General features: G+C 32.5%; 1 long non-coding RNA gene across 1 annotated transcript; it reads right to left on the bottom strand.

Moving 5' to 3' along the window:
* Nucleotides 1-736: 736 nt before the first annotated feature.
* Nucleotides 737-2,255, bottom strand: LOC131607022 (uncharacterized). Its single transcript, XR_009285165.1, has 3 exons — nt 1,740-2,255; nt 1,158-1,254; nt 737-945 (listed from the first exon to the last, which is right to left on the bottom strand). It is a non-coding gene; the product is annotated as an uncharacterized LOC131607022 (long non-coding RNA).
* Between the last annotated feature and the right edge of the window lie 5,934 nt (nt 2,256-8,189).

Genomic DNA, 8,189 nt, shown 5'->3' with positions numbered 1-8,189 from the left:
ATTTAAATTGTCCTGTTTGAGTTATTTTTAAAAAAATAAACTTTAATAAGACGGATGAATATTTTACAATAACAATAATTTAAGGGGACAACTTCTCTACCCATCACAAAAAGTTGGGTAGTGTACATTCCACCAATCACATTACATCATTTAGTTTTATCTTATTTAATTAATTATTAAATAGCATACGTTTTGGTTGTTTCCAAGACATTTTACATTGAAGGTAACTTTACCCAACTTTTTGAGTTTGGTAGATAAGAATTCACCATAATTTAATAAATATAATAACTCTATTAATATTTTAAATGCACATAAAAAGTGAATCATTATAAATAATAACTTTTTAAACGGATGAATATTTTTCCTTAATAATAATTTAATAAATATAATAACTCCATTAATATTTTAAATGCATATAAAAAGAGAATCATTAGAAATAATGGTGTTGTCATTTCACATTATAGTTTATAAAGAATTGAACAAAGATGTTAAATTTGTACTCCTATTTTTGGTCCATAAATTTTTTAAAATAATTAGTTTAAAATTTTATAAGAATTAATCCCATTCATTTTATAATGATATTTTTTCATAAAGAGAAAGATAAGTTTTATAGAAAAAAGCCCCTAGATCAGATATGTTAGAAAAATGGTACAACATTATGCAAAACTCAAAATTGAACATCGAAACTATAAATGTGTGATAGCAGTTTGAATGATTGATTAGACAGATAGTGCCTTTATCTTATTTTTAAAGTTGAACATTGATACTACATTTTTAATCACTTTTATTTTTATGAATGAACTATAATTAATAATGTATAATAGTATTACACCTACACTTATATATTGCAAATTTTATCTTATACTTAAACTATCATTCTTTGGGTCAACTAACTCACTATTGTTATTGGATTATTTCCATAAGCGTTTATGTCCTTGCGTTTTCCTGCATCATTTCGAAAACACCCAAAATCAATTGTTATCATATTTTTAAAACTTGCAACATCTATTGCAGACTAACTCAATAATAAAAATACATAAATTAAATGATTGAAGTTTGATACAACAATGTGGAATTCTAGAGAATGTCACTTTTACAATATATGACATTCTTGAGAAACTACCTAGTTATATCTCTACTTAAACTAATTAAATTACCTCACCAACAACTGTCAAGGAAGTTCCAACCGGAAGTACCTGTTCAATTCTCTTAACTCCAAGCATCTCAAAATGCAAAATCTTCTTTTTATTCATTCTAACCACAACACATACAAAATTAGCATCTTCCATAACAAATAAATGTGATCAAAATCAATACTATAAAAGAAAAATAAATAAATAAAATCCTAAAATATTACTGATTAATTTAACTTTAACTCTGATGACACAAAAATATCAAAATTAAAAAATAAAAAAGAAACCACATGAACAGAACAAATACTTTTTATTGCATTTTCTTTATCCTTGAGCTAAGAATGGTTGACGTAAGAAATAGGTTAAAGTTTCCATTTTTATTATGTTGAAGGACCAAAAACTGAAACATAGACAACTTCTTTAACACACACAAAAGGAAATTTGGAAAAGGTTGAATTTTTATGTCAAAAATCACCATAACCAACATTCAGAACGTCTTCTTTGAGACAAGAACATGGAAAGTGTAAAAGGTTAAATTTTTATCTAAAAAAGGTCGTAAACGACATTGAAAACGATATGCAAGAGATATAAAGTTAAAATGCTCACCCTTTGATGTTGCTGTTGACAAACCACTCGAATAACTTGTTAAACCACTTGAACAACCTGAAAAAGAAATACAGAAAAACATCCATCCTTCAGATTTTCCAGATCTTATATTATTTCACAGATCTGAAAAATATCATCGGTTTCTTTACAGATCTAAAAAACATCACTGATTTTCCAGATCTGAAATATCACTAATCTAAAATTTAAAGTAAGAATAAAATCTAAAATCTTATATGAACAAAAGATTTAGGTGTTCAAAATGATTCAGCAATAATAAATAAAGGAAACTAAAGTTTGAAGATTTAAAGAAACAATTGAGATTCATCATTGTTGTTGTAAAATGCAGAAAATGAAGAGAACATAGTGAGGAAAGAAAGCAGTGGAAGAAAGAAGAGGTAGAGGAAGAGAGAAGAAAGAATAAGAGGAAGAGAGAGAAATGAAAAGACTTGAGTTTGAGTAGGGGAAACACTATATTTGTGTTTCAAAGAAAGATAGAAATAGTATTTAGAAAAGTTTTGGCTTTGTTGAAAAGGAAAGGATCTCAGACGTGCTAGCATATGAAGCAGAAAAGGAAATCAAATAAGCTATCCACATGGCACATCTAAGAAGCAAAGTGGCAAAAATGGAATTTTCAGATCATTAAACTTTCTTATATTGTAGATTAGATTTGAACTTTTTAATTTAGTTTTTTAATAAAAAAATCTTTTTTATATATTTCTTTTTTCAGTATGATTACCACAAATTCAAAGTGAATGGCCAGACATACTGAATGGAAATAATAAAGATTCTGTAGAAGCTGAATGGGATAAGCATGGGACATAATTTATCAAAAAATTTACTCAAACAAAATATTTACAATTTGCTCTTAATAACAAAAACAATATTAGTCTAACATATGTTTTAAAAAATGCAAAAATTGTGCAACATAAAATAACAACTCATGACATAGATGATACTGTTCTAGGCATCCCAAAGAGCCAACTCTTAAGTGTAAAATGGATCTGAATCTGAGGAATATAATGCCTTATATACAAGAAATAAGGTTGTGTTTTGACGACAGTGGAATCCATCCCAAAGATTGTTCTTGGAATACACATCTTATGTGTAATAATAAAAATAATAATAAGGTCTTTTTTCCAACATGATGACGATATTCATGCTTTTACTATACTGATATATACAATAAATAAAAATAAAAATAGTATTAATATATAGTTTTATTTTCTAAAGTGATGAGGATATTTATGTTTTTATTGTAATAATATACATAAAATAAATTGAAATAAAAAGTGTAAAATTTTATTTGTATTATATTAAATTTTATTAAAAACCTTGCACATAATCTATTATATTATAATTAATTGATTTAATGTAGCTCTTTGATACAATGAAATATATCAAAATTATATATTTGAAATAAAAAACTATTGTGAGTTTTGATTTGTAGTCTTGTAATTTAAGAATTTTTGTGTCATCATGTTATTTCATTTCTCTGTCGAAAGTTGCACATGTGTTTAACAACAAAGATATAATATTAAAAGAAATATGATATAGACCCATTTTAACAATATAAATATGAATAAACAAAGATTGCATTTAACAAGATCTTAAATGCACAAGTACAGAGTCAAAGATTGCAAAAACATGATGAATAAGTAACATATCATATACATATATCATCACATATAATGTGTCACTTACTTGGTATCTCGTTTGTCTTCTGGCATAGCAAAAAACAAAAAGTGTAGTATTATCCACAAATGAGGCAGAATACATTGTTGCAGGTAGTTGCGTGCAAAGTATTTGGATGAAACATCATCTAAGTTATTACATAGTTGATTTTGGAATTGTCCCGATAAAATGCCACAACAGTATCACCATAAACCTCACAAAAAAATCCAATACTTCACTCTTGAATTAAATACATTGATATTAAGCATCACTTTATTTTGGATTATGTGTCTTTATCTAATCAACTTACAAATATTAAATCAATCTTGCATGGATTAAAATCTTTTATATGCTTCTTCTCCTTATTTTTAATCCCCTTCTCTATGTGTTACACATGATCTATGTGCTTGCATTTATTATTTCTCACCTTTTTGACTATGCCAAAGGGAAATAAATATACTCTTAGGGGAAGTAGAGTATACTCTCTCTATTTGGGAGGGGGAGTTTAACCACTATAATCTTTTACCCAAATTTGTGTGTTTTCTCCAACTCTCTGAGGTAGTGTCATCATCAATAAAAGAGCAATACAACAAATAATGTTTTTCATGACGAAGCTTTCACAACATACGAAACAAAATCGCGGGTACATGTGAACAGAGCGAATTGTTTTATTTAAAAAAATATTAATAAAACTGTTACCTCGAATATTTATAAATCCGACATAAATATATGCTAAGGGTTTGAGGTTCGATTCCTAATTCTTGATATTAAATGTTATATATGGAACCAAAAAGGCGCCATTATGTTTTCTAGATTTTACGTCAGATATGTTACCTCGGTTTTCCTGAAAAATCGAGATAAATACTCCCTAATTTTTTATTCTTTTGACGATCAAAAAGGCACATTTTTTAATATATTATATGTCGGCTAATTGGCCTCGGTTTTTTAAGTTTAACTGAGATAAAGTTTCTTTTAATTTTGACACTCGTATCCATCTAATTCAATTTTGAGACCTAACAAAAGAACACTTCTTCTCCAAGGAGCTTAGCCAACGAAAGAACACTTCTTCTCCAATGATCTTAGCTAACAAAAGAACACTTCTTCTCCAAGGAGCTTAGCCAACGAAAGAACACTTCTTCTCCAATGATCTTAGCTAACAAAAGAACACTTCTTCTCCAAGGAGCTCCGCGGTATATTCTTGTTGTTCTCCAATATTGTTGCTCTTGTTGTTCTCCATTACTATTGTTCTTGTTGTTCTCCAATACTATTGTTCTTGTTGTTCCTCATTACTGTTGTTCTTGTTGTTCTCTGCGCATTATTTTATTGTTGTTGTTGTTGTGGAGAAGCTATATTTTTGTACTCTTTTTTATTTTATTTTCATAAGCTTTATTTGATTATGGATTGTAGTTGGATGAAAGCCTATAGATTAAGTAACATGTATGATAAATGATTGTTACAATTTCTTGATTTCACGGATAAAACCCTTCCTAACAACAATGGGATTTTTTGGTGTCCTTGTATGAATTTATATAATACGCAAAAACATTTGAGGAATATTATATTCAATCATTGTGGTTGTGATGGAATTATTCAAAATTACACGAAATGGGTATGGCATGGTGAAGGGAAAAAAAGGAGACCTTTGTCACAAACAGTTGAAGATGATGAATATATGACTGATAATCTAGAAGACATCATTCGTGATATTGGAGTCGATGCTTTCAAGAAAGCTAATATGCTAGATACTTTACAAAGAGACATGGAAGATTCGTTGTACCCGGGATGTAAAGGTTTTACAAGATTGTCAGCTCTGTTAAGACTAATTAATCTTAAGGCAAAAGGTGGGTGAACGGATAAAAGTTTCATTGAATTGCTTGAATTGTTGAAAGAAATGCTTCCTGAAGGTAACACGTTGCCAAACCGTACTTATAAGGCCAAGAAGATATTGTGTCCAATGGGTTTAAACTCTGTCAAAATACATGCTTGTTATAATGATTGCATCTTATATAGGAAAGAGTTTGGAAAAATTGAACGAGTGCCCGAGGTGTGGGGTGTCGTGCTACAAATAGAAGGACAACTGTGTTGATGACGACGATGGTGCAACTAGCAAGAGTGTTCCTGTCAAGGTGATTTGGGGCCTACTGATAATTCCAAGGTTCAAGAGATTGTTTGCTAATGTTAGTGACGCAAAGAATACTGGATGGCATGCAAATGAAATAGTGTGTCACAGAAAAATTCTTCATGTTGGTGATTCATTGCAATGGAAGAAAAATGATTCCTTGTTTCCAGATTTTGCTAATGAACCGAGGAACCTTAGGCTTGAAACTGCCACCGATGGAATGAACTATTTTGGTAATTTGAGTACTAACCATACATCATGGTCCGTTCTTCTCATAATTCACAACCTATCTCCATGGTTGTGCATGAAGCGCAAGTATATGATGCTATCTCCATGAGTCCAAGACAATAAGGGAACAACATAATCGTCATTGATTGAAGATTTAGGACTTTTGTGGGAGGAAGATGTTGATATTGATGATACGTATACATGTGATAACTTTAAGTTGCATGCCATATTGTTTTGCACAATCAATAACTTTCCTACTTACGATGATTTGTTTGGGTACATCATCAAGGTTCATAAAGCGTGTCATATATGTGAAGTTGATACATGTCACCACCAATTACCAAAAGGAAAAAAGACAGTTTATCTTGGGCATCGAAGATTTCTAAGACCAAATCATTCGTATCCTAGATTGTGCAAGCCTTTTAATGGAGAGCAGAAGTATCGTACCGCTCCAAAACTCTTAACCGGGAAGGAAGTTTATAGAAGACAACAACACATTAAAGTGGTCTTAGAAAGAAACAAAAAAAAATCCCGTGGAGAAAAATTCTTGGAAAAAGAGGTCGGTTGTAACACCCCACACATATATGTCTAGAATAATATGCATGTAATGCTAATAATGGTACATAAAGACATCATGACATAATAACGCAGCGGAAAGAAAGTACATCAACAATACAAGGTACAAAAAGCCGAAAGTGTCATGGCCAAAATAATACATCGCAAAAGCTAGTACATCATCCAAAACATAGGACTAAGATAAGCACGAAATGGAACAAAAGATAAGCATCCAGCAAGAAACGCTAAAGAGCTAGTCCATCTTGCCTTTGCCGCGATCTTGCCTCGATCCACCTGAAAAAGATAGAATTGGAATGGGATGAGATTACTAAATCTCAGTGAGTCCACCTATCCTATGGGTCCACTCAGATCTAAAAGGTATATGCATAGTAAAACGAATCCACCATTGATTCGGGGTTTGTCCTCACATCCGGTACAAGTACGGAGCAAACAAGGATTTTTCCACCATTGGACTCATCATGCCACAAATACACAATTGTATAAACCAAACAAGTATGCAAACCCATACCCATGTACGGGGAATCCAGAAACGCGTTAACGCCTCGACTAGGTTATAGAACACACCCTCGATGAGTTACACCCATGTCTATTGTCAAGAGACTTATACAAGCAAACTGCAAGAATGGTTAAACGGGTTCGCACAAGCCTAATTGGCCGCGAGATGACCTTAGCCGAAATGGCGTCATTGTCTCAATAGCCACCTTTACGCACATGTGTTAACATCAAGTACAACACGCCATCTTAACACATGAGCCTATCGAGCGAAAGCCTAGTGCTTAGTCTACTTGACTTCACTAGAGGTGAGTTACCGATTATGTGTTAGTCTACATGGCTACATAACCCCACCATACCGAGCACGCAAGTGTGTTAACACCAAGTGGGAAAGCCTCCAGACCCTCACAAGCACACTGCAATGGTAGCTCAAGTGTGAGCCCATTGATCCACGATTAGGGCTGTCTCATTGATCACAAAGCCCGGGACGACTCATTGATCACAAAGCCCGAGTCATAAATCAACCTAGCCCCCGACCCGTTTTGATTCAAGCATACATACGCATAGCAAGCGTCAATCACACAATACAAACAATCCCGAATGTTTAACCAAAACAGCGGGTCATAGTAATCAATCATGATTCTTCACATATAATTGTATTCCATTCATATGCATAACAAGTATTCAAAAATATTGAATTATCATTTCTCAATATTATGCATAATGCGCATACATAGGTAATAGAATAGAATCATGATATTACATGCCATAGAACACCGTACATACAGCCTACAGGTATGTACTAGTGGTCGGGGAGGAGTCTGGTTCAGACTAAGGAACCAAAACTGCACTCAGGGGAAGAAAACAGAGTTCTGCACCAGACTAGTTCGCTACAGCGAACTCAAACAGAAGCAAACTCTCTCAAATCAAGGTCAGTTCGCTACAGCGAACTCCCAGCGAAGCCCCGATTCACTACAGCGAATGAAAGTTCGCTACAGCGAATAAATCAATTCAATTCCTAGGTTTATTCACTACACAGTTCGCTACAGCGAACCATTCGCTACAGCGAACTCTGCTAAACCCAGAAAAATCAGCAATGCATTTGGGGTCCCCAAGCCCCAAATCTTCATATGCAATCCTCTTTAATCGAATAATAAGATATAGAAACAATATGTAAACGAATTATTACTACCAATAGAGTCTAACACATGCATAAAATGAGGATCAAAAGCATTTACTCACAAACCCTTAATCCCCAAAGTTGGCATAAACCCCAAATGTTTCCCAAAGTCACTAACTAAGGACTCACCTAGATAAAGATGATGAAGCTGGAGCAGAAATGAGGAAGAAAATCAGAGCTTAAG

This window comes from Vicia villosa, linkage group LG5 (genome assembly GCF_029867415.1).
Source record: "Vicia villosa cultivar HV-30 ecotype Madison, WI linkage group LG5, Vvil1.0, whole genome shotgun sequence".
In the NCBI taxonomy this organism is placed as follows: domain Eukaryota; kingdom Viridiplantae; phylum Streptophyta; class Magnoliopsida; order Fabales; family Fabaceae; genus Vicia; species Vicia villosa.
The sequence above is the reverse complement of the archived record's forward strand: the minus strand, read 5'-3'. Positions and strand labels throughout refer to the sequence as shown.